This window comes from Bubalus bubalis, chromosome 2 (genome assembly GCF_019923935.1).
Source record: "Bubalus bubalis isolate 160015118507 breed Murrah chromosome 2, NDDB_SH_1, whole genome shotgun sequence".
NCBI lineage: Eukaryota > Metazoa > Chordata > Mammalia > Artiodactyla > Bovidae > Bubalus > Bubalus bubalis.
The window spans coordinates 60,794,543-60,812,280 of NC_059158.1; positions in this window are offsets into that span (position 1 = coordinate 60,794,543).

A 17,738-nucleotide genomic window follows, 5' to 3' on the forward strand; every position below is an offset into this window, starting at 1 on the left:
TAATAATAAAAATATTACTGTGAAAATAGGCAAATGCTGACATGAATAAATAACTCTAATATTATTGTTCCAAGTAGCCCCAATCCAATTCCACCTTGGTTGCTTGGCTCTTTTATCAAATTCATTTACCTAAAATAATATACCTTCAAATATTTTCTAATTAATGATTGATCCCATTTAAATTTCTCTCCCTTGGCTCTACATGGCCGTAGTATAATTGATATTTCCTTATGTTACCGCATAAAAGGCATGAGGACTAGCATCCCTAACATAGAATCCCTTAACAATAAAACAAACATCCACAGGCCATAGGTTAAACCATTTAGCATCTTGTTCACTCTTCCAGGAGTCAAAAGATATAAATGTGTGACCACTAATGAAAAAAGCATGAGTAATCATCAAGTAATTTGCTTCAATGATAAATATCTGATTCATCCTCATAGCAGCCTTTCATTTGAGGAGTGTGACACGGAGTAGGATGTATAGATGTCAACTAAAGACAGATAAATTATTACCAATATTTGAAATTCTCATTTAGGAATAATCTATGAACTTGCTCTTTCTCAGGTGAGAAAAAAGGCAATGATGTTTCTGAACCCATGATAATTTATAAGCACTTACAGCTTTTTCCTAACGCAAGTCAGTTTCCATGGAAACAGGAATTATCTGTTGAAGTCTGACCTTTCCTTTGCATAGTTTAGTTTTGACTGCTATGTGAGCAGTATTTTAGCACATATATATATCCCAGGTTCCTTACAAAAGATACACAAAGCAGAAAGTAATTGAAAACGCTAAGCTTTAAAAATGCATTTGTTTACCTATTTTTGAAAATGTGACGTTTCACTTTTTCAAGAGGATGGGAGTTTTATTTTAAGCCAGTGTTACAATGTTCACGAGTAAGCTGGAACAGGTAGAGAACTATTTTTATTACTATGATAGGTAAATCTTGCTAAGTAAATAATAGAAGGAAAATAAGAGTTGAATGAGGAAACAATCTCTCAGCATATAATGGATATGTACACATCAATTCTTTTTCAGTTGCAAAAGGATCAGGCATGCTAAATGATTTCCTAATGTCATGTGTCAAGTATTTAAATGCAGGGTTCATGTCCTACAGATTCTAGAACATAAGTTCTTTTAATTTCAGCTTTTAAAATTATGAATGAATGAAGTGATTAAATGGTAGAAAAATTACTAAAATATTGAGACTCCTCTAAATTTGGCTAAATTATAAAGTTCAATAAATTATGGCTATATTTTCATCTTTTTCTGCATCTGGAATGAATATTTTTAAAGTGTCTTTACTAGTTATCATATTTTTGAAAGAAATCAATGACTACAGCTTTGGCAACATGGTAGTAAATGAGAAAAAGTTATTTGTTAAAACCTGATTTGAATTTTACAAGAGAATCTCAGGAAGCAGATCATTATGACAATTGTTATTAGAGCTTCATAGTCAATAAATACAAATTATCAAGTGTACTTGAAAAGAAATCATAAAATTATTTTTAAAAATATATCTATTTACTAATTTTAACTTTGGACATGAATTTGAGCAACCTCTGGGAGATAGTAGAGGACAGAGGAGCCTGGAGGGCTACAGTTCATGCAGTCTCAAAGAGTCGGACATGACTTAGAAACTGAACAACAATAACAATTTTAACTTCCAAGTAAATAATATAAAATAGCAGCCATTCCAAAATGAAGAAAATTTTCAACAAGGGGAAAAGTTACCTATCTAGGATGACGACCTCAAATATAATGGCAAAATACTAAAATAAAATTTAATAATGAATCAAATGTAAAATAAATGAGTTTCCACATTAGCTTGATAGAATAGCCTTAAAGAGCCTTGAAGAACATCATAATGTCATTTCTTTTAAGAAACAATTTTTAAAGTCACAAATTATATAAAATATTGTGTATTGTTTACTTCTTCAGTTTAATACTTTGAAATTTTTTCATGTTTATGATAAAATTTTGAAGCCATAGTGACAAATTCCTTCTCCCTTTCAGGTCTATTTTATGGAGATGTCTAGTGCTGCCTTTGTCTTGCCTGTATCTCAGTATAAGTCACTCTGAGGTAAATTCCTTCACTTTGAAATGAAAAGAAAGAAAGAAAATGAAGTCGCTCAGTCATGTCCAACTCTTTGTGACCCCGTAGACTGCAGCCCACCAGGCACCTCCGTCCATGGGATTCTCCAGACAAGAATACTGGAGTTGGTTGCCATTTCCTTCTCCAGGGGATCTTCTGGACCCAGGGATCAAACCCAGGTCTCCCGCATTGCAGGCAGACGCTTTAACCTCTGAGCCACCAGGACAGACTCCAAATGGAAACATCCAAATTTATTTCCAGTTTTAAAAATCTAGGAGGAAGGAGGGTTCAGGATGGGGAACACATGTATACCTGTGACGGATTCATTTTGATGTTTGGCAAAACCAATACAATATTGTAAAGTTTAAAAAATAATAAAATAAAATAAAATTAGGCTTCTAAAAAAAAATCTATAAATAGAGTACTTGCAGAATAAAGTGAGGGATCAATTTTTGTTCTTGTTTTAATTGCTAAGTTGTGTCTGACTCTTCTGCCACCCCATGGACTATAGCCCTCCAGTCTTCTCTGTCCACGGGATTTTATAGGCAAGAATACTAGAGTGGGTTGCCATTTCCTTCTCCAGGAGATCTTCCTGACCCAGGGATGGAACCCACATCTCCTGTACTGGCATGCGGATTCTTTACCACTGAGCCACCTGGGAACCCCTAGCAGTCAATAGAAGCTCTCTCATAAATCACTCAACTATAAAAATTAACTAGAAAAAAGGCCAGTATTTTAAACCTCTGGAAATTGTCCTAGAGGCATAGAGAACATTTAGAAACATTCATTCAAGTAAATCTTCAAAATCTAAGTAAAAGTAGCAAGAGCCTATGACATTTGATCTACAACCACCTTCCCCCAACTTCCCTGCCTCCTGTTCATCTCAAGCTACATCTTATGAAAACTACTCTAGGAGTTCTAATCCAGGAAGCCACAGCCAAGAAGATGAATCCTCTATCTTTCCTTAGATTCCACTCCAGGCTTTGGTTTCCAACTGAGGTTGGGGCTGGGAATAGAAATTCTATGCCAAGTGATGTCATTGAGAGATCCCTTGTTCTAACTAGTTATTACTCATAGAGCAGAAGCAATTAGAGTAGGGTGTAAGAAAGGACTGAACGCATTCCCAAACCACAAAGAGATCATAAAAGTTAAAAGTCTCAATGACACTAGAGACTTAAGAACAACTCTGATCAGCTACTGGCTGAACAATAAGCTACTCTGACATAGTTGTTATATTAATAGAATGAAAGCTTGTGTATATCCAAAATTCATATGTTGAAATTTCAATCCTCAACGTGACTATAATAGGACATAGGGTCTTTATGGAGGCATCTATGGTTAAAGGAGGCAATAAGGGTGGAGCCCTGATCCAATAGGATTAGTGTCTTTTCCTTATGACAAGAGACAGTAGAGAGTGTTCTTTTTCCATCTCCCTCTCTCCTCTTTCTCTCTCTCTGCCATGTGAGGACTCAGTGAAAAGATGGCCATCTGCAAGCCAGGAAGAGAGCCCTCACTAGAAACTTACCCTGCAAGATTAGCTTAGATTTATCTGAGACCAACTTACTTGAGACATCTAGCCTCCAGAACTGTAAGAAATATAATTCTGTTGTTTCAACCAGTCAGTCTATGGTAGCTTGCAGTGGCAGTCTGGGTAGACTATTACATAAAGGCAACTCATAGGAAACTAGACTTAAAAATAAAATTGCACCCATCCTTGGCAGACTGGAAGATTGTGTGCATGGCCAAAATCATGCCTTCTCAGGAGTGACTGCAGAGGGAAAATCCATGCTACCCATACTTGGCTGAACATGTAGCAAAAACATAAACTCCTTTAGCTGTGATTGCAGCCTCTAAGCTACACACACATATCTAGTAGTCAAAATTAAAATTCCAACTGGCTAAGGAGGCTTAATACAACCTGTGAGTAATAAATGGCTTATGCTGATCCAGGGGCAACCCTTAGGTAACCAGGATAAAAGATAAAAACAAGAATTAGTTCAAGCATGTCACTAAGCAAATGAATAAATGACCAGTCAAAAAACAACAATGTATGTCTTCTTTGGAGAAATGTCTATTTAGTTCTTTGGCCCATTTTTTGATTGGGTCATTTAACTGGAAATAGAACTACCTTATGACCCAGCAATCCCACTGCTGGGCATATACACCAAGGAAACCAGAATTGAAAGAGACACGTGTAGCCCAATGTTTATCGCAGCACTGTTTATAATAGCCAGGACATGGAAGCAACCTAGATGTCCATCAGCAGATGAATGGATAAGAAAGCTGTGGTACATATACACAATGGAGTATTACTCAGCCATTAAAAAGAATACATTTGAATCAGTTCTAATGAGGTGGATGAAACTGGAGCCTATTATACAGAGTGAAGTAAGCCAGAAAGAAAAACACCAATACAGTATACTAACGCATATATATAGAATTTAGAAAGATGGTAATGATAACCCTGTATGTGAGACTGCAAAAGAGACACAGATGTATAGAACAGTCTTATGGACTCTGTGGGAGAGGGAGAGGGTGGGATGATTTACATGTATAATATCATATATGAAACGAATCGCCAGTCCAAGTTCGATGCATGATACTGGTTACTTGGGGCTGGTGCACTGGGACGACCCAGAGGGATGGTATGGAGAGCAGGGAGGGACGAGGGTTCGGGATGGGGAACACATGTATACCTGTGGCGGATTCATGTTGATGTATGGCAAAACCAATACAATATTGTAAAGTAATTAACTCCCAATTAAAATAAATAAATTTATATTAAAAAATAAAACTCAACATTTAGAAAACTAAAAAAAAAATATATATATATATATATATATATATATATATATATATATCAGAAGTAGAGGGATCAACATCCTGTGTTGCTGCAACATATTATCTAACCACACACTGAAAAAAATAAACAACAGAAACTGCTTTGGAAGTGGCCCAGATATTTTTGTCAGCAGACAAGACTTCAAAGCAGCCATTATAAATATATTCAAAGAATTAAAAGAAATCTTGTTAAAAAAATTGAAAGAAGATATGGTGACTATCTCATGAGATAGAAAATATCAATAAAGAAATTGAAATTATTTTTCAAAAGAACCAAATGGAAATTCTTCAGTTGAAAAGTACAATAACCAAAATGAAACATTAATAGATGGCATGAACACTAGACTGGAGTCCACTAAAGAAAGAATCAGCAAAATTGAAGGCTGATCAAAAGAGATTAGGTAATCTGAAGGATAGGATTAAGAAAAATGCACAGCACCAGAGTAATGCAAGGCGCCATTAAGCACATCAAGATGCATAATGGGAGAGCCATAGAGAAGAGAAAAAAAAGCAGGAAATTATTAAAATAAATTATGGCTGAAAAGCTTTCCAAACTTGATGGAAATTACTAACTGACAAACCTGAGAAGTTTTGTGAACTCCAGGTTGGATAAATACAGAGATCCAAATTCAGAAACATCACTGTCAAATTGCTGATGTCAAAAGACACAGTCCTGAGAGCAACTCAAAGGAAAATTGGAGAGAAAAAAGAGGTCAGAAAGCAAGCATTGGTAAAACATACTCAAAGTGTTGAAATTAAAAAATACTGTCAATGAATATATTATATACATCAAAAGTATCTTTCAAGATGAAGGTAAGATAAAGACCTCCCCAGATAAAATCTCACAGAATTTATTGCTAACAGGTCTGTCTAACAAGGAACATTAAAGGGAATTCTTTAAGAATCTGCTTGTAATGCGGGAGACTCTGGTCGGGAAGATCCATTGGAGAAGGGATATGCTACCCACTCCAGTATTCTGGGGCTTCCCTTGTGGCTCAGCTGGTAGAGAATCCGCCTGCAATGTGGGAGACCTGGGTTCAATCCCTGGGTTGGGAGGATCCCCTGGAGAAGGGAAAGGTTACCCATTCAAGTATTCTGGCCTAGAGAGTCACAGAGTCAGACACAACTGAGCGACTTTCACTCACTCACTCATGTCAAGAAAAAAGTCAAAAGGGAAATTTAAAAATCATTTTAGATGAATGAAAATACAAACACAATATACTGAACTGCATGGAATAGAGTAAAGCATTGCTCAGAGGGAAATTCAAAACTGTAAGTGTCATGCTTAAAAAATACCTACAAAGTATAATGTGAAACTTGCACAGTGCTTTTAATTACTCATTGTGTCACAGCTTGGGATAATTATTTAATTTTTTGAGCCTTACTCTAATCTTTTTTTAAAATGTATTTATTTCTTAATTGAAGGATAATTGTTTTACAGAATTGTGCTGGTTTCTGCCAAACATCAACTTGAATCAGCCATAGGTATACATATGTCCCCTCGCTCTTGAACCTCCCTTCCACCACCCTCTCCATTCCACCCGTCTAGGTTGTTACAGAGCCTCAGTTCAGTTTAAGTTCCCTGGGTCATACAGCAAATTCCCATTGGCTATCCATTTTACATATGGTAATATAAGTTTCCATGTCACTCTCTCCATAGGTCCCACCCTCTCCTTCAACCCCCCACACCATGTCCATAAGTCTGCTCTCTATGTCTGTGTCTCCATTGTGGCCCTATAAATATCTTCATCAGTACCATCTTTCTAGATTCCATATATATGCATCAGTATATGATATTTATATTTCTCTTTCTGACTTACTTCACTCTGTATAGTTGGCTCAAGGTTCATCCACCTCATTAGAACTGACTCAAATGTGTTCCTTTTCATGCTGAATAATATCCATTGTATTTTTGTACCACAGCTTCTTTATCCATTCATCTACTGATGGACATCTGGGTTGCTCCCATGTTCTAGCTATTGTAAATAGTGCTGCAATGAACATTGGGGTACATGTGTCTTTTTCAATTGAAGTTTCCTCAGAGTATATGCCTAGTAGCGGGGTTGCTGGGTCATATGGTAGTTTTATTTCTAGTTTCTCAAAGGATCACCAAAAACTACCATACGGAGCCTTACTCGACTCTTTTTTATACTGAAAAAAATTCCAAACTGCAAGGTACTGAAAAAACACACATAATCTCTCAAACATATATATTAATCTGTCAGTAAATTATAGCCTCCTCATCTTCCTCTTTCTTCCCTTTCTCTTCCTTTCAGAGTAAAAAGAAAACACTTCATCTTATATAATTTCTAGTTCTAAAATGTTAACATTCAAAATAATAAAACAATACAAATAATTGAATTGTATTTCCATAAGAATTTCCATATTTAAAAATGTCTTCAGTATTACTCTTGTTACTACTCTAGATTCTCACTGAAATACAAAAGGGCAGAATTACATGCATGAATGAAATAGAACAACATCTTGGGTTACATAAAGTAGAAGGTATATCAAAGACAATGTTTAAATTTTGCTGTAATATTTCCAATATGATAATAAAAATAAATTATTTTCATTTAAGAACACAAAGTAGTATCTCTAGTCTACTCAAACTGCAACCTTGTTTTTTCCAAACTCTTAGAGAAAGATAGAAAGGAAATATCACTTCATATTCCAAATGAGATGGAATTATGTAAGCTAATGGAATAGAATTCCTGTGCTATTAAAAAAAAAAAATGCATGATCACATTTCAGAAAAATCCACTAGGAGAAAATGTTTCTCATTGTCCCTGTGCCCAGTCAAAAATAGCAAAAAGAACAAATACCAGCCCTCCAGGTAATTCTAATAATAAACAGTACCAGAATTTTGATTGCTTAATTCTTACCTTAAGGAATAACTTAAGCCCTCAAATACCAAGTTTCTGTGATGGAAATAACTAATCACTACTAAGACACAATTCCTGTGAGTGTGTGTGTGTATATGTGTGTGTTAAGATAATCAAACTTACTTTCTAGACTTTTGGAAATTATAGGAAAACTATAACTTTAAAAAAAATGGTCAGAAAAAAGTACTCACATACTCATGTTTGCAAGTAAATGAAAATGCTGCTTAACTCATATCACCGTTTCTTCAGCTACTCTGATAAAATATGTATACACTTTACTTGGAAGTGGTTATAACTTCTAACAAAGGTTATTTTACTGGCTGTAGCTACACATGTTCTTATAGCAACATCATTGTGTTTGCTTTCTATTTTGAAAAATAATTTATGGATATTGTTAACTCTCATTAAGGAAGAAAGTAAAAATATGAATTTACACAATGGTGGTACAGAAAGAGAATGGGTTTTAATAACAAAAACCTGTGCTTGAATCCTGTTTTTGTCATTTATAAGCTGATTGATCTTAGGGAAACTTAATAAACCTTCTAAAATTTCAGTTTTCCCATGGTTGAAGTGTAAATAATTAAATGTATAGCATTATTGAGAAATCAAAAACATGTAAAACACCTGTCAATGTTTCATAGTCTATGCCCAATAATTATTAGTCCTTTTCCTCTTGTTCTACAATAATCAAAATATGACACCTTATTAGAAAGAGTTAGAATTACTGATATATTTATATTATGCTATATTATGTCTAGTAGGCAAATTATTTAGAAATATGTGAGATAATATACTGAGAAAAAAATCCTCAATTTTCTGTTATTAGCTCAAACCCCTCTTCTAACCTCTGCACTTGTGTACCTAATAGCTTTTTTCAAATCTCTTCTTGACTGTCTCTAAGATAGCTCATGATTAATATGACTGAGCTAAATTGTTGATTTCTGTTTCCATTCATGTCCATCTTTCCATTCAGCACAATGCTCATAAGAGCATTTTTATTACAGACTTTTCCAAATAGTAAATGGCCCAACCATTTACCCAAATACACAAGTCAGTCCTGGGATCCTTTTGACACTTCCTTTCCTTTTCCTTACATTTAAACTATCCAGTCTATCTCACTTTGTTTCTACCTCACAAAAAGACATATCATCCATTTCTATTCTTTATTTCTGGTGCAAATCATAGTTTTAAAAAAATCTGGAGTACTGCAATAATTCCCTGACTGGTCTCATCTCTAATTATCTTGTCCCTTTCAATTTCATTTTCCATACAGCATCCAAGATGATAATTTTAAAACACAAATTGCTTTGTTACTCTTGTCTGGGCTTCCTAATTATATCTATGCTTCTACACATGACTTAACAGGAATCCTATATTCCAGTTCCTACCTGGCTCTCTAAGCTCTTCTCATGATATAACCTCTCCATACTAATTGTTACATCTAAAAGGGTCTCTCACCTTAAACATGCCAAGTCCTTTCCCATCAAGAGCTATCCTTTCTGCCTGAAAATCTTCATCACTCCAATTTTCACATAAAGATGTCTTCTGCCCATCTCTTAAGTCTCATTTTAAATTTTTTTTGAAGATCCTTTTCTGGCAAGCCAAACCAACGTCTAATCCCCTATTGCAATTGTGTGTGCTACGTCACTTCAGTCGTGTCTGACTCTTTGTGACACTATGGACTACAGCCCACCAGGCTCCTCTGTCCATGGGATTCTCCAGGCAAGAATACTGGAGTGGGTTGCCATGCCCTCTTCCAGGGAATCTTCCCAGCCAGGGGTAAAACCCACATCTCTTATGTCACCTGAATTGACAGGTGGGTTCTTTACCACTAGCACCACCTGGGAAGCTTCTTCTGAAAACACCTTGCTCCTTTCCTTTCTATTATTTTTTGAGATATCACAATCAAGAAAATAAAATTAATTGTATAATGTGTTCTTTTATTCAACCAAAGGATGCATAAAAGAGTAAAAATAATGGACATAGTCAGGAGCAGCAGCTATTTTCTATAGATTATTCAGGTATATAATCTATAATCTATAGATTATTCAACTTTAAAGTGAAGCAACATTTAGCACAGATAAAATGAATTGAAGGAGGAGAGGAGAGGAAATGCTTTCTAGGCAGGAAAACACAAGCACAAAGTTCCTGAGATAGAAACATTTTTAGTGTGTTTGAGGAATAGTATGGACGTCAGAGTGATTAAAAAAGACAGAAGACAGGAAAGAGAGTTGAGTTGGGTCTAGATTACATAAGGTGTCCTATATCACAGCATGGGGGTATGTTTTTAATTCTAGTGTCAGCCTTTTCTGTTTGAGGAAATAGAGTTTGTTTTTCTTGCAGGTTCTTCTGTCTTAAAAATTAAAGACCTAATACATCCCCCAGTGCGGCGCAGCCACAGCTGTTAGAGAATAGAAGCAATAGGGAGACCCAGAATAAGAGCAGATCTAGGACAGAGCTGGGACCCTGAAGCACAGAACTGAGGGAGTAAAAGACTAAAGGGATAATCGAGAAAGGACTGAAAGAGAGAAGCTGGGGTGTGGAGAAGAGTTTTCAGACGCTATTCAGGCTAGTGTGGTATGAGAAATAACTAGTGGAAACTGTAAGGGGATATTCTGCACTATTCTTCTAAGTTATGAGTTTGCAATCATCAGAATAATATCTTTTTATATGGATCTATACAATGCAAGAAAATATAAGCAGTTAAATTAGAAGAGAATTGTCTATCATATTTATTGATTTGTGATATTATATATGACCTTGCATGACAATTGCATGACAAGTGATATGATCAAATCAGGAGCGTAACACCTCACTCCCTGAACTACCTGCAGAATTGTGCAAAGAGAGAGTAAAACCAGTAGGGACGGCCCTGGAGTTAGAAACACCATCTCAGTGGGACTCCACCGTGGTGGAAACAGATCTGACTGTAGCATTAAGGCTACAGGAGAAATAAAAGTATAGACGAAAGGATGTTCCAGAGACTTGCACTTTTGGCTTCGTCACTTAAAGAGACTAGATGTTGTCATCCTCACCCTTATAAAAGGAAAATAACTAAACAAACTGAACTCATAACTTTTCTTGGACACATCAGTGAAATGAGGGTCCAGAGCAAAAAACCATCCCCAAATCTGGAAATAAGTGTGTACAGAGACTGACCGTCTATATCAGCTTGCATGGAGCAGGTGGCTCTGGAGCCATCATTTGGAAAAAACACTGAAATGGTAATTTTTAAAAGCTGCTGGAGGCAGAGTGCCCATTAGAATGAAACCCACACAGGAGTTTCTCACTTTCAATAGAGAAAATCAGTGAATCCAAAAGCTAATTCTTTTAAAAGGCCAATAAATTTGATAGACCCCTAGCCATATTAAAAAAGAAAAAGAGAGAACACACAAGTTATTAACATCAGAAATAAAGAGAGTTCATCACTACTGATCTCATAATATTAAAGAATAATAAAAAAAAATACTATGAACAACTTTAGCCAGAAATTTGGTAATTTTAGATAAAACAATTCCTCGAAATACAAACTACAAAACCTCATACAAGGAGAAGAAGATAATTTTCTTATGACTATATCTATTAAGGAAATTATTTCATTAATAAACTTCTAAAAGGAAAATGCCAGGCCTAAATAATTTTGAAATTTACCAAGTAACTAGAGAACAAATAGTACCATTTGTCTAGTCCAGAAAATAGAATGAGTTAGGTATCTAAATTTAATTATTTACTGAAATAGAGAAGATAGTATATTTAGATAATAACAAGAGTTTTCTAGGAAAAAACATGTATCACATTTTGATTAAATTTAGATTTCTCCAGATTTTTCAATATGTTCTAGTAAACTATACTTTTCAATTAATTGGGGAAAAAGAGAAGGAAAAAAGGTATTAGGTCAACAGAAATAAAGCCACTAAGATGTTATAACCAAAACCAAATGCGGAGGGGGGGGGGGGGGGCGGCGGGTGGAAAGACTGGTGTAAAGTTTAGTGGAAAAACTTGGAACTAACAAATCAATGGTAAAAGAGAAAGTTTAGATCCAGGGGTAGGAGAGAAACACTGAAGCTAGTTATCTAGTGGAGGAAAAATATGAATAGTTATGCTGTTAGAGTGAATGTCTTGTGCAGAAAATGGTATTCAGTTTAGTTAGGTGGCTTCAGTTCAGTCGCTCAGTCGTGTCCGACTCTTTGCGACCCCATGAACTGCAGCACGCCAGGCCTCCCTGTCCATCACCAACTCCCAGAGTTCACTCAGACTCACGTCCATCGAGTCAGTGATGCCATCCAGCCATCTCATCCTCTGTCGTCCCTTTCTCCTCCTGCCCCAAACCCTCCCACCATCAGAGTCTTTTCCAATGAGTCAACTCTTCGCATGAGGTGGCCAAAGGACTGGAGTTTCAGCTTTAGCATCATTCCTTCCAAAGAAATCCCAGGGCTGATCTCCTTCAGAATGGACTGGTTGGATCTCCTTGCAGTCCAAGGGACTCTCAAGAGTCTTCTCCAACACCACAGTTCAAAAGCATCAATTCTACGGCGCTCAGCTTTCTTCACAGACCACTCTCACATACATACATGACCACTGGAAAAACCATAGCTTTGTCTAGACGGACCTTTGTTGGCAAAGTAATGTCTCAGCTTTTCAATATGCTATCTAGGTTGGTCATAACTTTCCTTCCAAGGAGTAAGCGTCTTTTAATTTCATGACTGCAGTCACCATCTGCAGTGATTTTGGAGCCCCCCAAAATAAAGTCTGACACTGTTTCCACTGTTTCCCCATCTATTTCCCATGAAGTGATGAGACCAGATGCCATGATCTTCGTTTTCTGAATGTTGAGCTTTAAGCCAACTTTTTCACTCTCCACTTTCACTTTCATCAAGAGGCTTTTTAGTTCCTCTTCACTTTCTGCCATAAGGGTGGTGTCATCTGCATATCTGAAGTTATTGATATTTCTCCCGGCAATCTTGATTCCAGTTTGTGCAACTTCCAGCCCAGCGTTTCTCATGATGTAAGCAGGGTGACGATATACAGCCTTGATGTACTCCTTTTCCTATTTGGAACCAGTCTGTTGTTCCATGTCCAGTTCTAACTACTGCTTTCTGACCTGCATATAGGTTTCTCAAGAGGCAGGTCAGGTGGTCTGGTGTTCCCATCTCTTTCAGAATTTTCCACAGTTTATTGTGATCCACACAGTCAAAGGCTTTGGCATAGTCAATAAAGCAGAAATATATGTTTTTCTGGAGCTCTCTTGCTTTTTCTATGATCCAGCAGATGTTGGCAATTTGATCTCTGGTTCCTCTGCCTTTTCTAAAACCAGCTTGACATCTGGAAGTTCATGGTTCACATATTGCTGAAGCCTGGCTTGGAGAATTTTGAGCATTACTTTACTAGCGTGTGAGCTGAGTGCAATTGTGCGGTAGTTTGAGCATTCTTTGGCATTACCTTTCTTTGGGATTGGAATGAAAACTGACCTTTTCCAGTCCTGTGGCCACTGCTGAGTTTTCCAAATTTGCTGGCATATTGAGTGCAGCACTTTCACAGCATCATCTTTCAGGATTTGGAATAGCTCAATTGTAATGCCATCACCTCCACTAGCTTTGTTCATAGTGATGCTTTCTAAGGCCCACTTGACTTCACATTCCAGGATGTCTGGATCTAGGTCAGTGATTACACCATCGTGATTATCTGGGTCATGAAGATCTTTTTTGTACAGTTCTTCTGTGTAATCTTGCCACCTCTTCTTAATATCTTCTGCTTCTGTTAGGTCCATACCATTTCTGTCCTTTATCATGCCCATCTTTGCATGAAATGTTCCCTTTGTATCTCTAATTTTCTTGAAGACATCTCTAGTCTTTCCCATTCTGTTGTTTTCCTCTATTTCTTTGCATTGGTTGCTAAGGAAGGCTCTCTTACCTCTTCTTGCTATTCTTTGGAACTTTGCATTCAGATGCTTATATCTTTCCTTTTCTCCTTTGCTTTTCACTTCTCTTCTTTTTACAGCTATTTGTAAGGCCTCCTCAGACAGCCATTTTGCTTTTTTGCATTTCTTTCCATGGGAATGGTCTTGATCCCTGTCTTCTGTACACTGTCACAAGCCTCCATCCATAGTTCATCAGGCACTCTATCAGATCTAGTCCCTTAAATCTATTTTTCAATTCCATTGTATAATCATAAGGGATTTGATTAAAGTCATACCTGAATGGTCTAATGGCTTTCCCCACTTTCTTCAATTTAAGTCTGAATTTGGCAATAAGGAGTTCATGATCTGAGCCAGAGTCAGCTCCTGGTCTTGTTTTTGTTGACTGTATAGAGCTTCTCCATCTTTGACTGCAAAGAATATAATCAATCTGATTTCGGTGTTGACCATCTGGTGATGTCCATGTGTAGAGTCTTCTCTTGTGTTGTTGGAAGAGGGTGTTTCCTATGACCAGTGCATTCTCTTGGCAAAACTCTATTAGTCTTTGCCCTGCTTCATTCTGTATTCCAAGGCCAAATTTGCCTGTTACTCCAGGTGTTTCTTGACTTCCTACTTTTGCATTCCAGTCCCCTATAATGAAAAGGACATCTTTTTGGGGTGTTAGTTCTAAAAGATCTTGTAGGTCTTCATAGAACTATTCAACTTCAGCTTCTTCAGCATTGCTGGTTGGGGCATAGACTTGGATTACTGTGATATTGAATGGTTTGCCTTGGAAACGAACAGAGATCATTCTGTCGTTTTTGAGACTGCATCCAAAGACTGCATTTAGGACTCTTTTGTTGACCATGATGGCTACTCCATTTCTTCTAAGGGATTCCTGCCCACAGTAGTAGATATAATGGTCATCTGAGTTAAATTCACCCTTTCCAGTCCATTTTAGTTGGCCAATTCCTAGAATGTCGATGTTCACTCTTACCACCTCCTGTTTGACCACTTACAATTTGCCTTGATTCATAGACCTGACATCCCAGGTTCCTATGCAATATTTCTCTTTACAGCATTGGACCTTGTTTCTATCACCAGTCACATCCACAACTGGGTATTGTTTTTGCTTTGGCTCCATCCCTTCATTCTTTCTGGAGTTATTTCTCCACTGATCTCCAGTAGCATACTGGGCACCTACTGACCTGGGGAGTTCCTCTTTCAGTATCGTATCATTTTGCCTTTTCATACTGTCCATGGGGTTTTCAAGGCAAGAATACTGAAGTGGTTTGCCATTCCCTTCTCCAGTGGACCACATTCTGTCACAAAGAGATACCCCACGTCCAAGGAAAGAGAAACCCAAGTAAGATGCTAGGTGTTGCAAGAGGGCATCAGAGGCAGACACTCTGAAACCATAATCACAGAAAACTAGTCAATCTAATCACACTAGGACCACAGCCTTGTCTAACTCAGTGTAATTAAGCTATGCCCGTGGGGCCATCCAAAACGGGCAGGTCATGGTGGAAATGTGGCTTAGTTGTGTCCAACTCTTTGTGATGCCAAGCACACTAGGCTTCCCAGTCCATCACCAACTCCAAGAGCTTGCTCAAACTCATGTCCATTGAGTTGGTGATGCCATCCAGCCATCTTGTCTTCTGTCATCTCCTTATTCTCCTGCCTCCAGTCTTTCCCAGCATCAGGGTCTTTTCTAGTGAGTCAGTTCTTTGCATCAGGTGGCCAAAGTATAGGAGCTTCAGCTTCAAATCAGTTCTTCCAATGAATATTCTGGACTGGTTTCCTTTAGGATTGACTGGTTTGATCTCCTTGCAGTATAAACAACAGAGAGGGAACACAGCTCTGCTCATCAACAGAAAATTGGACTAAAGATGTACTGAGCATGGCACCACCCATTAGAACAAGACCCAGATTCATCCACAGCCAGTCCCTCCCAACAGGAAGCTTCCACAAGCCTCTTATCATTGTCCATCAGAAGGCAGACAGAATGAAAACCACAATCACAGAAAACTAACCAAACTGATCACATGGATCACAACCTTGTCTAACTCAATGAAACTATGAGTCATGCTGTCTAGGGCCACCTGACTCAGATGGATCATGGTGGGGAGTTCTGACAAAATATGGTCCGCTGGAGAAGGGAATGGGAAATCACTTCAGTATTCTTGCATTGAGAACCCCATGAACAGTATGAAAAGGCAAAAAGATCTGACAGTGAAAGGTGAACTCTCCAAGTTGGTAGGTGCCCGATATGCTACTGGAGAGGCATGGATAAATAACTCCAGAAAGAAAGAAGAGAGGGAGCCAAAATGAAAAACAACACCCAATTGTGGATGTGACTGTTGATGGAAGTAAAGTCTAATGCTATAAAGAACAATATTGCATAGGAACCTGGAGTGTTAGGTCCATGAATCAAGGTAAATTGGAAGTGATCAAACAGGAGATGGCAAGAGTGAACATAGACACTTTAGGAATCAGTGAGCTAAAATGGACCAGAATGGATGAATTTAATCAGATGACTATTATATCTACTACTGCGGGCAAGAATCTCTTAGAAGAAAATGTCATAAATAATCACAAAATGTTGGGAAATATAAAAGAATAACAGTAACACATAAATTGATTGTGGATCAATTTGTTTCCCAGTAGATCTTTAGAAATACCATTGGGAAATGACATTTGCAGAAGGAACAGGTATTACAGAATGTGACAGTCAGTTTTGTTCAGCAAAACTACTGACTATTGGAGGCTTATTTATAAAAGATTCAGACCCCCCCCCCTCAAACTAATATTATTAAGCATCAAGTTCCATAATGGATAGCCAGAACTTAAGAAACTATTTTACTATTTGTGAAAACCATTTCACATGTTTTTTTTTTTTTCTCATAGGCATCATAGTTGTTTTTGTTCAGTTGCTCAGCCATGTCTGACTCTTTGCAACTTCATGGACTGCAGAATGCCAGGTTTCCTTGTCCTTCACTATCTCCCAGAGTTTGCTCAAACTCATGTCCATTGAGTCCACGATGGCATCTAGCCATATTATCCTCTCATCCTCCCCTTCTCCCACCCTCAATCTTTCCCAGCATCAGGGTCTTTTCCAATGAATTGGCTTTTTGCATCAGGTTGCCAAAGTATTGGAGCTTCAGCTTCAGCAACAGTCCTTCCAATGAATATTCAGGGTTGATTTCCTTTAGGACTAACTGGCTTGATCTCCTTGCTGTCCAAGGACTCTCAAGAATCTTCTCCATCACCACAGTTTGAAAGCATCAATTCTTCAGCACTCAGTCTTCTTTATCGTCCAGCTCTGAGGTCTGTACATGACTACTGGAAAAATCGTAGCTTTGACTATATGGACCTTTGTCAGCAAAGTGATGTCTCTGCTTTTTTAATCTACTGTCTAGGTTGGTCATAGCTTTTCTCCCAAGGAGCAAGTGTCATTTAATTTCATAGATGTCTTATTTAGGACCTGGAATCTTGGAAAATATATTTTGAGAGAAGTACTGCCTGCCTACCACTCCTCTTCCCAAGTCAAACTCTAACCAAGGAAGAGATTCTGAAAATGCACTGCTATATCAACAATACTGGGACATACCAGCATAATGTGCCTCTGATAAAATGCATTGAAAAGGGCACAGCATTGAAAATATCACCCTACTGATATTCTTTCAGAAATGCATAATGTGAACCTATCATATGAATGACAAATAAGTTAAAAAAAAAAAAACCCTATAAAATACCTACAAAATACTCTTCAAAACCTGTAAGGCCAAGATTAGGAAAACCTGAGAAATTAAGAAATCTGAGGGAGCACTTCTACACTCTGTACTTTCAGATTCTTGGCCAGGGTTAACTTCACTGGGAAATTCTTCCTATCAGCATTTCAGATGTTTTCTGTATCCCCCAAAGTTAAGGGCCAAAGGTTCCTATATTTTGAAGAATCCCTGTGTGCCTCAAACAGAATTTTTCACTCTTCACTTTGTGATCTTCTGACATGCTTTATCTTTCT